This window comes from Mustela lutreola, chromosome 1 (assembly GCF_030435805.1).
Source record: "Mustela lutreola isolate mMusLut2 chromosome 1, mMusLut2.pri, whole genome shotgun sequence".
Taxonomy (NCBI): Eukaryota; Metazoa; Chordata; class Mammalia; order Carnivora; family Mustelidae; genus Mustela; species Mustela lutreola.
This window is the reverse complement of record NC_081290.1, coordinates 77,095,074-77,112,454: the sequence shown is the minus strand read 5'-3', so window position 1 is coordinate 77,112,454 and position 17,381 is coordinate 77,095,074. Positions and strand designations below refer to the sequence as shown.

Below are 17,381 nucleotides of genomic sequence, written 5' to 3'. Positions count from 1 at the left end.
CTGATACCTCTCTATCTTATTGTTGTTCTGTTAAATATGTCTATTTCTTTCTTTCTTTTTTTTTTTTTTCTTAACCCAGCTGCTTAGTTTCCCTTTTTTGGTATTTTTCTATGATAGGTTTAGACATGTTTTCCTTGTATTTATTTCACCTAAGGTTTATAAAGCTTTTAGATTCTGTGGCTTAATATCTTTCATCACTTTCAGAAAATTTGGTCTAGTTTCTTTTCTCATAATGCCACTGCCCATATACTTGCTTCTATCCTTCTCGGTTTCCAAACAAATGTTAATACTATGTTTCTTATATTCAACTTCTTTTCTGTATTTTATATCCATGTATCTAAAAATTGTTCATCATCATATATACTGAGACTATAATCCTCTTTTTTTGCTGTTTCTAATTTGTTGTTAAGCTTTTTCTTTAGCTTTTAATTTTACATAATTTTTTCCAGTTTTAGAATTATCACTTGATTTTTTTTCTTTTTTTTTTTTTTTTAGCTCAGCCATGAACATTATACCTTGATCCCATTTTCTTCACATATTAAGTATTTTAATAATTCCAATACTGGATTACCTGCAAGTCTATTTTTTCTTTTATATTTTATAAATTTGACCCCATCCCCTACCATTCCTGAAAGTCATTTTGTTGTATGCTAAGCACTGTGTATATTAAATTATATAGTTAATTTGAAGCTTAACTGAATTGTCATCTTTCAGAGAATATTTATTTTTACTTATGGTAACCAATTAGAGTAGGGATATATCTCTTTTCAATCTGAAGTAAATTTGTTTTGAAAGTTGGTTTATTTCTTATTTGTGTTTGCTCCTACTGTGTTCTTCTAGGGCTTTACTTGGGATTTTTAATAAGACTTTTTCTCCTTGGTTTAACCTCTAATTTTTATCTAACTAGGCCCATGCGTCATCTTAGTTGTTGTTTCTAGATTGCTTCTTACTTCCTTGGATGTTTATGAATTGGATAATGCCTTGAGGAAAAGGTAGTAAAGAAACTTGGAACCACTTCAATGTACTTTCTTTCTATCAAAAATCAAGTGCAACCAACATTTGAATGTAATCATGAACACTAAGTTTGTCTTTGTCCTGAGAGGCTGTTGAAAGTTCAACTAAGTTCCTCAATTGCTGTGTATTACTTCCTGATCAATTTTTTATCCACTTAGCACCATGCCACATTTAATTGACAAATACCTTGAGGGAAATTGTCATAGGATGCTAGGCTCACCTCAGTCCGTTTCCTTACTATTTGGGATCCTCATTCCTCAAGTCTTGACTTGTCTTCTTTCTTCATGCCTAAAATACATCTGCTTCAGAAAACTATATTTTTCTATGTTTTTATATTTGTACTTGGGGAGAAGAAATGATAACTGTTCCTGGAAGCTAATCCAGTGGTTTTGACATGTAAGACTACTACATATAAATCTGCTATACTATTCAATGAACAGATCAAACAGATTTTACAATTCTTAATTTATTTTCATGGTATAAAAGGAAAATGCTCATAAGAGAACTAAAGACAACTTATGGGTAAGGTTTTGAAACCCATTCTCTAAATGTATCTTTTTATTTCCCAGAAAAATTCTATAAATAGGAAAAATAAACTTCTATCAATTCTGAGACCAAAGAAATAAAAACTGACCATAAAGACAACCTGAGATAATTTAATAATAAGCCAATACTGATAGCACTAACTAAGGAAACTGTCAATAGCCAAAATCTGTTCTGTTGGGTTTATAGGCAGGTTTTCTGGAAAGCAAGCTACTGATTTATGAATACATACTAGAATTCTTTTGGCACTAATACTGACTATAACTGAGCTGGGAGAATCTAGATATCATGATTGTTCTCTATTACCAGATAAACATCTTTTTATTCAAGTATGAAAAAACAAAAATATGTCTTATGAATCATGTGTTAAAGTTTGATATGCATGTATTATAGGATATAAAAATAACTTAACAAATATTTACTCTTTATTTCATCATAACAGAATATAACTGTGATGAGAAATATCAGCCAATAATATAATCAATGTTGTCAGAGACCATAGAAGAGATGTGTGTCTTTGTAATACTGCTTCAGTATGTAAAAATATAAAACTTAAAAAAATTAAGAAATAGCAACACATAGAAAAAATTATAAAGTGACAGAATGATAAAAAAAATTAAAATATAATAAAAGCAATTGATAAATATCAAACAAACAAAAAAACATGGTGTTCCCAAAACTGAAACAGAAAAAAAGTGGTAGCAACAAACCACAAATTAGTTGTGAAGAATTTTTTGTCAATATTCAGATTTTAAAAAGTAAATTAATTTTTGCTTTAAAAAAGTTATGTTAAAATATTGATATATGCTATATTTACATATAACTTTATAAGCACCGATTCAAAAATAGAAGCATCTTTAAAAAACAGAAAAAGTAGAAGTACCTTTGTTGTTAAATTTCTCATCTGTACAATTAATAATTATAATATATATATATGGTATGGTATTATGATTTCTATTTCTTCCTTAAAGCAGACTCTATTTACCTAATCATAATTCATATAATTAAGACATTTACAATGATCACTCACATTTCTGTCCTCAATGATAGGTTGGAAAGTGTTCCTGACCCAAGCTGAACCATTGCTTTTCACTTTCAACAACTTCCATCATGAGTGGACACTCTGAATAAAGTTCTGAATTCATAGTGCACCACAAAGAGGAATTTTGGAGACTTTGGCTGCAGAGTCTCTTTGGAGACTCCAAAACTGCCTGATCTTTGTCTTTTGCAGTATTTGTCTTAGATAATCAGTTCTTTAAATCTTTGAGCTGCTCTAGGACATCGTTCAATAAACCCTACATAATCATTTACATATATATAGTTTTAAATATATATGGGTAAATTATAAATATATATTAAAATAGATGTATAAAATACTATATATGTATAAATATATATGTAGGTTTTTTGTTTTGTTTTTTTCATTAAAAATTTTATGTATTTATTTGAGAGAGACAGTGAGAGAGAGCATGAGAGAAGAGGTCAGAGGGAGAAGCAGACTCCCTGTGGAGCTGGAAACCCAATGTGGGATTTGATTCTGGGACTCCAGGATCATGACTTGAGCCAAAGGTAGTTGCTTAACCAAATGAGCAACATAGGGGCCCTATATATACAGTTTTAAATAAGTTCATCTTACATTTGTATTCAATTAAATTGGATTGTGTAGCTAATCCAAAAAATTAAAAAGTCTTAGCTCTCTCAGTGCTGGATTACAGGCAAAAACCTCTTATTCTCTTTCTCTCCACATTCTATTCTACACACAACAGTCCATTTGATCGATTAAAATATGTTTGATTATGCCAAACCTATTTTCAAAACCATTGTTTGGTTTCTCCTGCACTTCAGGAAAAAAAAAAAAAAGTACAAGGCTATTAAAAGGTTTATAAGACCTTACACAGCCTAGACCATTATTATATATCTGATTTCATCTCTTATAATTCTGCTTCTTCACCCACTAAAGCCATCATGGTCTTTCTGCTGTTCCTTGGAACATGCTTCAGGACTTTGCATAAGATGTCTATTCTATGCAGAGATTTCTTGTCACAGTTATCCATATGGTTTCCTCATTTATTTCCTTCAGATTTGTGCTCAAATATCAAAAAGGCCTAATTTGAGTATCAAAATAGTCACTGTCACAGTATCTTTACACTCTAACATTTCATTAGCTGAAAATGTACCAAATATAAAGAGTCAAAAATGCTTTGAAAAAGACAAATAAATAAACAAAAAATGAGAATTTAAAAAAAAGAATATCTTAAGAAAACATGAATGGAAAAAAAATATATATATCTATACTGTTTGCCATCCTGTAGTCTTTCTTGTACCCTTCTCCAACAAACTGGGACTCTATTATCTCATGTACTTATAAGAAGAAAGCTTTAATGGCAATTGGATGTAAGCTTCAGGCTGGTACTAATTCCTGGGAAACCAGATTTTAATTGAAGTTCACTGTACAGAATGGGTACTGTGAAGTGGAAAGTGATAATTTAAATTCTAACAAAATTTGTCTTACATTAATTACAGTCAGTTTCTGAATCCAATGTGATCATTTTAGCAAATCCTGAGTGTAGAGGTAGAAGGAGATATTTGGTACATAGTAGCTCTCCCACATTGGCTACTTAACTTTTGGAGTTTAGTCAACTTATGACAGGAAGGATATACTCATGCACATAATAATAAGAATAATAAGACATCATTTTCCATCCCTGAGGGAATTAAAGATTTTTGCAATGTTCAAAAACTTGAAAGACGCCAATGCTGTGATTCATAGCATATCACTATTCTTTCAACTACTTTAATTATTGCAAAATACTAACAAATCTTTGATAATCAATTACTGTGAACTTATTTAATAAGTCCAACTGTGCCTGCTATCCAGATATATTATACTTATTAAAGCCTGCAAATATATGCCCTGGCAACTACTATGCTTTTATTGATCTAGCAATTACATTTTCAGTGGAACACAAATTTAAATAGAGTAGGTTGTGTTCACCTGGCAGGAACTGCCTCTGAGATATTCTGTTTCTGAGATATTTCAGCCCTCTATTTCTGTGCCATAATAGAGTTTTCAGCAACATTATCTGATTCACCATCTTGTAAGATGTCATATTATTCCACGATATTGTTGATATCATCTTCATAGAACCTGAAGCTATAATAACAACAATAGCACTAACATTCATTTGCATGTTTAATATACTCAGTTAATTCTTAGTATAAACCTTATGGAAAAGTTAATATTTTTAAATTTCAATTGGGGATAAAGTATCACAGGGCTATTAAGTAAGATATCCCCTGTCACAGCTGAGAAGCAGCTGAGTAGGATTCAGCCCCAGGCAGTCTGATGTCAAGCTGGACATTTATTCACTATAAATAACGAATAGTAACAGTTGGATTAACAAATTCCCATTATGCCCTAATAAAAACACATCTAAAAGATAAAGGAAAATATATTTCTTGAAAATGTAAGTACTCTCAATGGTCTGGAGCATGTTTTCTAGTTTTCTGTTGTTGTGTGACAAAATAACACAAACCTAAAAGCTTAAAAAAACACAAACTTATTATCTGACAATTTCCATGAGTGAGGAGTCTAGGAACAGCTTTTCTGGATCTCCTGCTTAGGATCTTACCAGGCTGAAATGAAAGAGTCCAGACTGTTCTGTGATTCTCATCTTAAGTCTCATGGTCAACTTCTGAAGAGCTCAGTTTTTCAGTAGAAGTCATCTCTTCTAGCTGTATGATTGCTGTCGTTGTTTTCTTGCTAGGTGTCAGTCAGTTACAGTATCCAGAGGCCACTGACAATGCTTTTCCACATGGCTTCCCAACCTGGATATTGTTTTCCTTCAGGCCAGCACATGAATATCTGTCAGATATCCCTCTTTGCATTCAGCTGGAAAAGCACTCTATTTTTATTTTATATATATATTTTTTCATTTTACTTTTTGACCCTGGTTTTAAATGACTCTCCTGATTAGGTTAGGCCCACCCTTTTGCCATATAATAGGAGTGTGATCTCCTATTCACAGGTGCAATCCACACTAAGGGAGATAGATCATACAGGGCATTTGTGTAACGTGTGGGAATTCGGCAGACCTCTGCATGTTTGCATTTTTCCTCCAAAGTGAAAGTGGTGTTGTTTCTTAAACCTACATCCAAAAAAGTCGTTCTACTATTACCATGTACACTGTTATTTGAAAATCCTTCATTGTTTACTAAAGTTCAAAGAAAAAGAAAACAAATGAGCTGGTCAAGACTATAGCATCGGCCCCTCTACCACTCTTTCTTCATGACCTAACGATCTAATGCTCATAGAAGTGTTGATGACAGAGCAATATTGAGGAGGACACACTGATAAGAGTATGACAGCAGCTAATCCTGAGATCTGGGTTTTAAAAAAAAAAAATGCTCATCTTTAACAATCCTAAGTATTCTAATTTCAAAAAACAAAACAAACAAGTAAAAAGTGTAAAAATAATACTTGGTCCTTCAGGGGAAAATTGAATATGTTGACTTGGGACACCCAAGTCCTTCATGTACTCAGTGCTTTTCAATCTGTCTAACCATACATTTGGGTATGACCCGAAGTATTCCACCATTATGTGCCAATGTATATATGAAAGCCTTTACCCCTTCTCTGAAGGTACCAAGTGAATTATATGAATAGGTTTATCACAGTCTCAGTATACCATCTCCTCTCAGAGGACCACCCCTGTCATCAAACTCAAATTATAAGGGATAACTAATAACTGTATGAACAAAAATGTAAAATTATAAATATAAAAATAATATATATATGTTCTATTCTGTAAGTTGTCATTACTCAGAAATGGACAACTTTGACTTTCTGTTTTAGGAGTGGCCTAGACCATAAGTGGAAAAGGAAAATTCTCATAAGAAGTAGAATTTTGAATGGACATTTACTAAGTTTAAAATGAGTGGTGCCTGGAATAAAGCAGTATGTTGATTTCTGGGCATTGCATAATGGTTAAGTTGGATAATTTGAAGAGAAAAGGATTAAATAGTTGGTCACTAAACACAATATAGATAATTCTCACAAATATAATATTGAGCTAAAGAATCCAGCCATGTGAGTGTGCGTGCGTGGGCACGCACACACACACACACACACACACACAGCAAAACAAAAATAGCCAAATCACAGAAACAGCCCAAGGGCCCAGAGAATGAGGAATAGATTACTCAACCATAAAAGAATGAAATCTTGTAATTTGCAACAACATGGATGGAGCTAAAGTATTATATTAAATCAGAGAAGGTAATTTCTGTGTATTTCACTCACATGTGGAATTTAAGAAACAAAACAAATGAATAAATTGGGGGGCGGGTGGAGAGAGGGAGGCAAACCAAGAAACAGACTTTTAACTATAAGAAACAAACTGATGGTTACCAGAGGGGAGGTGGGTAGAGGGATGGGTATACTAGGTAAAGAGAATTAAGGCATGCACTTGCTGTGATGAGCACTGGGTGATGTATGGAAGTGTTGAATCACTACACTGTACACATGAAATTAATCCTATACTCTATGTTAACTAACTGGATTTTAAATAAAAATCTTAAAAAAACGAAGTTAAAAAAAAGACTTCAATTATAGAAAGTTCAAAACCAAACAAAATTAATCTATGGTAATAGAAATCAGAAGGGTTGGTATTCTTGTGGGTATTGAAACCAGAAAAAAAATATATTAGGGAAGTATGTGCAATGTTTTATTTTATGATCTCAGTGCTGCTTGTACAGATGTGCCCAGTTTGTGAAAATTCATTGAGCTGTGCCCAGATGGTTTATGTACTTTTATGAATGTATGTTATTATCAAATAAAAAAACAAATCATTTCAGTAAATAATTAATCTCAAGAAATTTTTTGGAAGAGCTCTGTAGTAGAACCTCTAGGAGTAGGTCCAGAACATGAAAACACATTTGTTCCTACTGTAGAAAAATACTTTCAAAATCAGGTGTATAGACTTTTTAAATATCAGCTATCTTCTTTCCAAAATAGACCAAAATTTGAAGACTGAGCTTATTATTAAAATGTATGTGGTGCCAAGAAGGAACTTCAAAATGTAACCTTCCTCTTCATAAGATGACCTAGCCACAGACACTTATGAATGTGCAGTTACTACCAAAAATAATTGTTTTATTTCTCAATATGTCTTCACATTTCAGGGGAACAGCAGCTAAATGGTGGCCTCAAGGTTCTTACCTTAGAACCCTTTCATGACTGGGGGTTGTGGTAAAGATTTTTTTTTTTCTTTTATCAGACAAAAACTTATTGTAGACGTGGATTTTATTTTCAGACTATAAGCATGCTTGCTCAGGAACCTCCAACCTTGGACTAACTAAATTCTTCAAAAATTATCATTCTTTTCCACAAGAACTATCCCCAGTTGAAATAAAAGAAGCAATGTTTTGAAACCGATCATCCTACTACTCCAATAACATAAATGACTGGTTTTATTTAAAAAAATTAATGCAGATTCAGCTATAGTTCCAGGAGACACAACACCCTATGAAGTTGGCTTTTCTGCATAATCATGTTTATAATCTAAATCCATGAAAAATATGTGTTGCTCTCTTTTCCTTAAGCAGAATGCTAAATCTATGAATAGATAAGTCCAGAAAATAAAGTTCAAAGAAGGTTTTGGTATTTCTTACTCTTACCCGTAATATCACATCTCAAAATCTTGTTTCTTGCACTGTAGGATGATGGCTTACAGTGTTTTATATATATATATATACACACACACACACACATATATGTTTTATATATATACATTATATATAATATATAAATTATATATGCATATATACATATATATTTATTTATTTATATAATGCATATTATGTAATTACATATAAATTATACATATATGTATAAATATACATATAAATTATACATATACATATAACTATAATTATATACAAATTATACGTATTTGTTTATTTTTAATCCACCAAAATGATACTTCTACAAACATATCTTCTAAATTCTCCTAGACAGGGTTATATATTTTACTAGAATGACTGACCTGATAATCAAAGAGAAATAGAGATTTTGCTACAGAAATATGGGTAGAATCGAAGTAGTACTCTGGAATGTTTCCACGTAATAATAAGCCTACTAATAAGTATTAAATAAGAAAATGTAATAGGATCCACAGAGACTCCAATTAACAAGGAATAGAAAACTTAGTTCTACTCACAAGGTAAAAAAATAAATGTGACCTAAGAATATTCTGGCCAAAGATAAAAATATATGAAATAGAAATTTAAAAAAAAAATCAGCGACAAGTTTACTTCCCATGATCATTTGCAGCATTACTTACTCTTTTACGTATACTTCCTTTTTCTTGCTTTTGTTCAGTATTAAACACAGAGTGTCTTGGTTGATTTGGTCCATAGATCAAAGAATACTGAAATGCTATAATGACAGAGGGACCCAAAAAACAAGCATAACCCAGAGAACACAAGTGTCATCTTTGGAAGCATTAGCCAAAAATCACTTTTGGTTTTCTCCTACTATAAATGGAATGAGATTATTTTTTAATTATCAGACACACTATGTAAAACAGGAACATTTTAAGAATCGTATATACAGATAAAAGCGTAAGTACTTGCCTAAGACTTTGGACAGGCAGGGTGTGTAAAAAAAATTTCTACTGTTTTTGCCTTCTCATTACCCCTTCTTCTTCTAGGAAGAGATCCCAATCTCTATGACAACAGGCAGAGGCAATACACAATGCAAACTGGCTCAATCAAAGTATCTCCTACCCCTGACACTTAGATAATATGCACTTCTGTGAATATTAATCTATAATACAGAGGCTGAAGATTTATTAAATCACATTATTTTAAGGCTTTACCTTAGTGAGACAGCCCAAATTCCTGCTGGCATTCCCAGTGTTGCCCTGAGCTATGATCTTTTCCTAAGACCTGAATGTTAAGCTTTAGGTATTTCACCATCCTTTATATAAATCCTCTTTCCTTTGTTTATTTAAGTTAACTGAATCTGAGTCTTTCTTTGGTTATTGTTACTCTCAAAAACCAAAAAGCCTAAGCATTACTAAATTAGAGAAACGTCTATAGCAATTTGACTTGAATATTTTAATCAAGACTCTTACCAGCAATTAGGTTGTCAAACATTTAAGAAGGCAAAAGAATTCTCACATACACAGGACTCCTTGAAAGTTCTTTTCTTTTTCTGTTTCACAGGGAGATAAATCAAAACTTGATGTCACTGATGGTGAACATTATGCTTCAGAAGGTTTGGTCATCAACATCAGAAACTATGTAAAAGACTGAAATAAGTACGTATGGTTTAAATACGAACTACAAATACAGTTCTAGTAGAGTAACTATAGTTACTGAGTAAAAGCTATTTTATTACTAGCTTTCCATGAGCCTGGAGTAGTGGTTAGAAAAAAAAGTGATGACTTTAATTAAATGCATTAAATGTCAAGACGAAAGTATTTTTAATATTGCCATGATAGGAAAAAGATGGGGTACTCTGTGCATAAATTCTTATTTAGGAGTAAAAATAGTCTTCTAAAGACCCAACACAGTTACAGGTACATAATGGGTGCTTAATATATATTCCTCTATTTTTCTTAATGAAATAGTTAATATAAATTGAAACTTGGGGGATTTTTTTCAGTTAGATATGATTTTAAAAATCTGAAATTAAAGATTACTTAGATTGTCTAAGGAAAATTAGATAAAAAATAAAATATAAATTTAGAATAATAGTATTGGGAAAACAGTCACAGGTAATTTAATAAAAAATAGATATCTTTAAATATATGATTACATCATCTTTTCTCCTCTCCAGACATTCACTGATAAACAGGGGAGGATTTCATGTTATGAAATAATAAAAACAACCGATAGACATTTTGGAAAATGTTCTATCTCTATGTTCTTTGATGTTCTATTAAAGTCAGAACAAGAAAATGCAAATTAAGCCAACAATGAGATGCCATTTAAGCTCTTTTTAAAATAAATGGCCCAAATGATAGTAATGAAAAGAGGCCATTCTTTTGGAATGGACCTTAGATTTTTAAGAATCTTTTCTCATTCCCTTCCCCTAGACCTCTTCTTCTAAGCAGTAGCTAAGTGCAATTCATTGTTTTCTAAAGTTTCGCTCCAAACTCTATTCCTACTGCCCACAGCAAATACTACAGCTTAGTTTGACATTATAACTACCCAAATTCCCACAATTACCTTCTATTTTGTCCTGCAGCCTCCGGTCTTACTTCCCTCGATATATTCTCCTCCTTCAGCCACAAAGCAAATTTGCTCATGGTGTTCCGCTGGTACTGGAATAGCATCTCTTTTTTTCTTACTTAAAATCAAACTGATCAACATGTTTTTGAGATACTTCATTTACTTTGTGTTCCTGTTCAATTACTTATCCAACTTCATTTTCCCTTTTCAACATCATCTCCCATTCTGTAACTCCCAAATCTAAGTTTAGGCAGCTCTACATCCATTTCCCATGTTCTCACTTATCTCTTGACCTCAGCTCAGATTTCTTTTTCCAAAACATGTTTCCTTTAATCTCTAGGCATCTAGGCATTCTAGACATAGAATCAGTTTTGATATCAATCACTTACCCATCATTACAACTGGTTTCTTTCCAGAAAACTCCTAAAGAAACCTCTAATTACCCTATTACGGCAACCTGTATTTGGCTTCATTTAACCCAAATCAAATAAGGAATTTAAAACTGCATTAAAGCTGACTTATCTTAAGTCCATTTAAAAATGATTCAAAAACTCTCTTTACAGTTTTTATTATTTTTGTTTTCCTTTAATGATTTCTCTACAAATTTAATCCTATCTGTACCATTTAAGTTACTATCTCTACTCTATTTGTTGCCTTCTTAGGATTTTTCTTTAATTAAAGACATACTTTTTGAAATTTAAATAATTTCTTCTAGTGTGTAAGCAATTTTATCAGGTCATACCCTAAAAATATCAAATGTTTATATTTTTGACCATATAATATTTACAACAGAAACATCTTAGTAACAAAAGCTTTGTGCCCTTTTCTATGGTACATGTTGAAGAGACATTTCATGAACATCAACATTTTTTCCTAAATATACTGAAAAGATCAAGAACATAATGACATTATATTTTACTGGAATTTACAGAAATAGTATGACATAATATAACAATGTAAAATTTGATCTAGCTTATTATTTTCCCATTGGATAATATCATCACTAGTTTTGCCCTAATATTATTCAGAATAACCATTCATGATAAGTACCCATCAAAAACACTTCAGTGGAAGACTCTCCACATCTAATTGAGTGTACATAATTTTCTCCCCCTTTTTATAGCACAAAAGATTTAAAGGAGAATGAAATATGTACTTTGTCCAATATAAATACATCAATTCACATTCCGAGGAATATGAGCTTTTAAAGAACATGAAGTTTCTTCTGAAATGTTCTATAAGCAATACTAAAAGTTAGATTTTCCCCAGGGAGACACTTATAATATACTTTCATTGAGAGGAATTTTAAATACTAAAAAAAAAAAAAGTTTAAATGAAAAATAAAGGGAAATGCATAAGATTCCATTCAGATTTAAAATCTTAGATATCACATAGTAAACTTCTGGTGTAGGATCCACTAGGAAACATAGGTGTTGGGGATGAAGAAAGGGGTTTTTAAGATTACCTCCATTACATAAATGAAGCAATGGAATCTTACAGGGCTTCCATCACCTTAGACTTAGCTAAGTTTAGAAGCAATATTCAAAACTATATTTGTCTAGTTCTATAGCTTGTTGTTTGAAACAACACATTCTTCCCACCACTGACTGTACATGTACAAATTTTACTGTAATAATTGATTTAAAAATCTTATGCATCATATTTTATAACTATATTATTATATTACTAAGAGATATTAAATGGTTAGCTAATAAATTCATACATCAGAATGACTAATAGGAATTCAAAATAAATAATCAAAAATCTTTATAGGACTGCACAGTCTAACCACTGTGTCAGGACACAATGCTGGGTTATAGGCAGAGGATGAACAAGGAAACAGTCCTGGAAGTATGCTACTGCCTAGGATTTACCTTTTGCTTCTGCATGATAGAGCAATGTAGATATCTAGAATTGGAAAGACCAGTTTGGTAGGAGGGGCACTCAGGGGATTTGGGAAACAGACTACCAACTGGAGTAGAAGAATATTAATTTTTTTTAAAGATTTTATTTATTTATTTGACAGAGAGAGATCACAAGTAGGCAGAGAGGCAGGCAGAGAGTGAGAGAGAGAAGCAGGCTCCCTGCTGAGCAGAGAGCCCGATGCGGAACTCGATCCCAGGACCCTGAGATCATGACCTGAGCCGAAGGCAGCGGCTTAACCCACTGAGCCACCCAGGTGCCCCAGAATATTAATATTTTAATAAACCATGTACTCATACAAAAATCATATTGAATATTTATCAACTGGGTTATAGGTGTGCTAAGATACTGATCCTCTCAGCCATTGGTGTGGTCAAGTCCAGCCTGGGTAGCCAGTTGCTTCATCTGCCTTCACACCTACCTGTGGTAGGTGTGTGGAGAGGAGGAATAGTCTCTCCACACAGGTAGCCTAGGTCAGGTTATATCACTGAGCCATAGTAACATTTTTCTATGTCTCTCCTAATGTCATAATCTGTAAAGAACCTTTCTAAGTCTAAGTTGAGATGGGTCACCCACTATTTTATACAATCATTATTTTTTAGCTAAATTAAGTAATTTGCCTTATTATACTTACCTGTGTTGGTAGTATCTTTGTTATTGTTGTTATTAACCAGAATACAGGCAATTGAGGCAAGAAACTTAGGTTCTAAGTTTGATTTCCGTAAGATACCATGTGAATATAGAATATAATTTTAAGTTACCCGTTGCCTAGAGGCACCTGGCTGGTTGGGTGTTTGAGCAATCCATTCTTGGTTTAGGTGCAGGTCCTGATCTCAGAGCGGAGAGACTGAACCCTGAGGTGGGCTCTGCCTCAGTGGGAGTCTGCTGGAGGTTCTCCCCTCCCTCTACCCACTCCCATGCTGCCCCTCATGCACACACTCTCTCTCTCTCTGTCTCAAATAAATAAATAAATATTTAAAAAATAAACTACATATTGCCTCATCAGTAAAGAATGGGGTTATAAGGGATTTTTTATCCAAGTAACAATTGTTTGTTTTTATAATTTTTATACCTGAAATCAGAAACTCACATGTTTGGGAAAACAGGGCTAATTGTAAAAGAAGAATTTGAAGCAAGTTTTGAAAAAAAATTTTTTTTTTTTTTTTAAGATTTTATTTATTTATTTGACAGAGAGAGATCACAAGCAGGCAGAGAGGCAGGCAGAGAGAGAGGAGGAAGCAGGCTCCCTGCTGAGCAGAGAGCCTGATGTGGGGCTCGATCCCAGGTCCCTGAGATCATGATCTGGGCCGAAGGCAGCGGCCCAACCACTGAGCCACCCAGGCGCCCCAGAAGCAAGTTTTGAAAATCCTAAAATCCCTTCAGATGAGCTGGGCTGACTCCAGCTAGGTGCTGGAGTCAAACATATCTCAAGTTTGTATTTAAGTTTTTTGGGGTTTTTTTTTTTTTTTTTGGCTTGTTTGTTTTTTTCTAAAGATTATTTATTTATTTATTTATTTGAGAGAAAGACAGAGAGAGCCGAGAGAGAGCATGAGTGGGAGGGAGGGACAGAGGCAGAAGCATACTCCCAGCTGATCAAAGAGTCCGTGATGGGGGTGGAGGGGTCTTGATCCCAGGACTCTGGGATCATGACCTGAGCCAAAAGCAGACTGTTAACCCACTAAGCCACCAAGATGCCCCAATTTTAAGTTTTAACATGTTCCCAGAGCAAATCATTTCATCTATCTAAGCTTCAATTTCCTTAGAAATGAATTGGATGAAAACAGTTCATAGGGGCCATTGGCCATTGCCTGAGCAAACCACCGTGGCCTCTCCTGGCACAGTCCTTAGACAATCTGTCTCTTTCTCCCCAGCAAGGCAGCTCAATTATCTGTGCCCCAGAGTCAGAAGCCAGGCAGGTCATCAGGACTGCACAAACCACAGGAATGCCAGCTAGGACAGCCTCTGTTAGCCTGTGAGGTTGGTGGTGTGAGCGTCATAGGTCAGCCCTGGCACCCGCTCCCATAATGCAGTGCATGGAGCATCATTGAGGAAAGAAAATCATGGCTGCAGAGTAGCTCTAAAATTCACTTCTCAGCAGGAGAACTCGTCCAGTGTTCTGATGGCCTGACCTTTCCGGGTCAGTAATGAACAATGTCAGGGTACACAGCACATATTCCTGTGGCTTAGGCAATCAGAGTCTAGATTAACAGTTTGCCAGCATATTTTCATACAGTTGAAGAGAGGGAGGAAAATTTTTGAAAATTATACTAGGTGTCACTTGTCTGAGGTCTGTTTTGAGACAAACTAACCTCTTTGTAATGCTAAAGCAAGGTCACTAGATTAAAAAACAAAAACAAAAACAAAACAGAAAGCAAAATGGGCTATGTTCTCTTTTAAGCTGCCCCATCCATGCTGGAAGCAGTTGTTTGAGAGTGGATTCTTTTGTAAAAAGGTAGCATCAAGTCACTGTGAACATTTCTGTTAACCTATGCCTTTGTAAAGGCCTAACCTCCGAAAGTACATTTGAGAACAAATTCTATCTGCAGTGGCATTAATTATAAAATGAGGATCATTAGATAAATCAGTTAACTGAAAAAGCATTTTTCATGAAGTCGCCCAGTGGATAAGTAGTGGCAATCCCACTATGCAAACTATGGGCTGTTTTATTTTAACTATACTTTGAGTGAATCCTCATGTTCAAGTTCCATGAGCAACATTGGACTGAGTATGGGATTCCAGGACAACTACAGAAAAGTATTTCAGGAAAAAAACCTTTATCACATCTACATGTTAACTATTGAAGTTCTGCATGAGTTCATCAGGGGAAGCAACCTCAATACTCAGACACCTTGAATATTTCAGAGTTACCTTGTACTTGGCAATCAGGCATTTAGCTCGATCTCTTTCCCTCCAAATTTGGGCTGACACTATATAGCTATAGTTGAATCCTCCCAAATGTGTTGGCAAAGCCAACAGAGCCCAGGCAGGAGACTCTTCTGGGCAATAGATGTATAAAACTTTTCCTCACAGTACATGGATAATCAAAGATTTTTTTCAGCTATAACACAAGATTCTCTGCAATGGTGTGCACAGTTAGCATCTCTTCATGGACCTTTATTCCCCATGTAAGATCACAAATTGATTATTGAAGGATCACTGAATACTATCAATGAAATTGAAATACAAGATTTGGAAGTTGTGGAATTCTCCAGTATTAATTGGCAACTTCATAACTGTATACCCTCCAGATGTTTTAAATGTCATTCCAAATGAACTTCTCTTTTTTTTTTTTTTTTTTTTTGTTAACTGCCTCACACACCTCACTTATTCTTTGGGTTAAGTGCTTCTTTGGAAGAAGTTTTGATAAAGATGACATGTTATACAAGGAGATATATGGCAAATTGCAAGTCCTCTTAACTTGGATCCAAGATGACAAACATTTTTATCCAACATGCAGCTCAAGTTTTCAATTCCTATATTCAGTGCCACCTAGCTGCTCCAGATGGCACAGGAAATTTGACTCTAAATGGTGTGGCTTCTTGTGAGGAAGAAGAAATAAGAAAACATCTGGAGGATGATGAAGACCAACTTTCAGATCAGCTGTGTGGGAATCCTAGGAAGAACTGCTGCAGAACACTGTACACGCCTACTGGCAATGTAGACACAGTCCAAAGAAACCCCGTAGAGCAAATATAATCTATTGACAATTCCCAGAGAATGCATAAATTGTTTAAAGATTTTAAACACCACACTGCATCCCCACCCCCCAATCCTAGCACACTGAAACAAATGGACAGAAACATACTCATAATTGTATTTCTTGGCTTATACATTTGGACCCCAGGCACCACAGCATAGAGAAATTATGGAAAACATGATATGAGACATTATTTGACCCAAATCAATAAAAACTTAGAACAACCACTTGTCAAATGACTTTTGTTAACCTTGATAACTCATAAAGCAATGTTTCAGTGTTTAATGTGTCAAATAAGAAGTCACAACTCCTATTTAAAAAAACAAAACAGGGCACCTGGGTGGCTCAGTGGGTTGGGCCACTGCCTTTGGCTCAGATCATGATCTCAGGGTCCTGGGATCGAGTCCCGCATCGGGCTCTCTGCTCGGCGGGGAGCCTGCTTCCTCCTCTCTCTCTCTGCCTGCCTCTCTGCCTACTTGTGATCTCTCTCTGTCAAATAAATAAATAAAATCTTTAAAAAAAATAAAAATAAATAAAAAAACAAAACAAACACATACCTAAAAGTTTATGTAAATATTAAAGCAGTATATTTAGCTCAACTGTTTCACAGTTCCTGGCACATAACTCTCACCAGATACTGCTTTATTGTAAAAGTTGTGACCTTTATTGGGAGTGGATCACTCATATCCATGCTGGAATGCCCCTGTCACTTTTGTTAGTTAAGAAAAGAACTAAATGTAGGAATGGTAAATGAAAATATCTCAACTAAATGGTGGACCTAGAGATATAGAGGTCTTACTGTGCCTCATTTCACAAAGCCTTTGTAAATAGCCTTGAGTCTGCAAGCGGAGGCTGATTTAGCCTTCAAATGTGAATAGTTACATAAAAAATTAAACTAGCTAAACCAGACTATATAAACTCTTAAGAGATGTAATAGCTTAGAATTATCACTTGACATATTTTA

The 17,381-nt window shown here is 34.1% G+C and overlaps 1 pseudogene; it reads left to right on the top strand.

Moving 5' to 3' along the window:
* The first annotated feature begins 6,133 nt into the window (after positions 1-6,133).
* Positions 6,134-16,603, top strand: LOC131822782 (exportin-4-like; annotated as a pseudogene).
* The last annotated feature ends 778 nt before the right edge of the window (positions 16,604-17,381 follow it).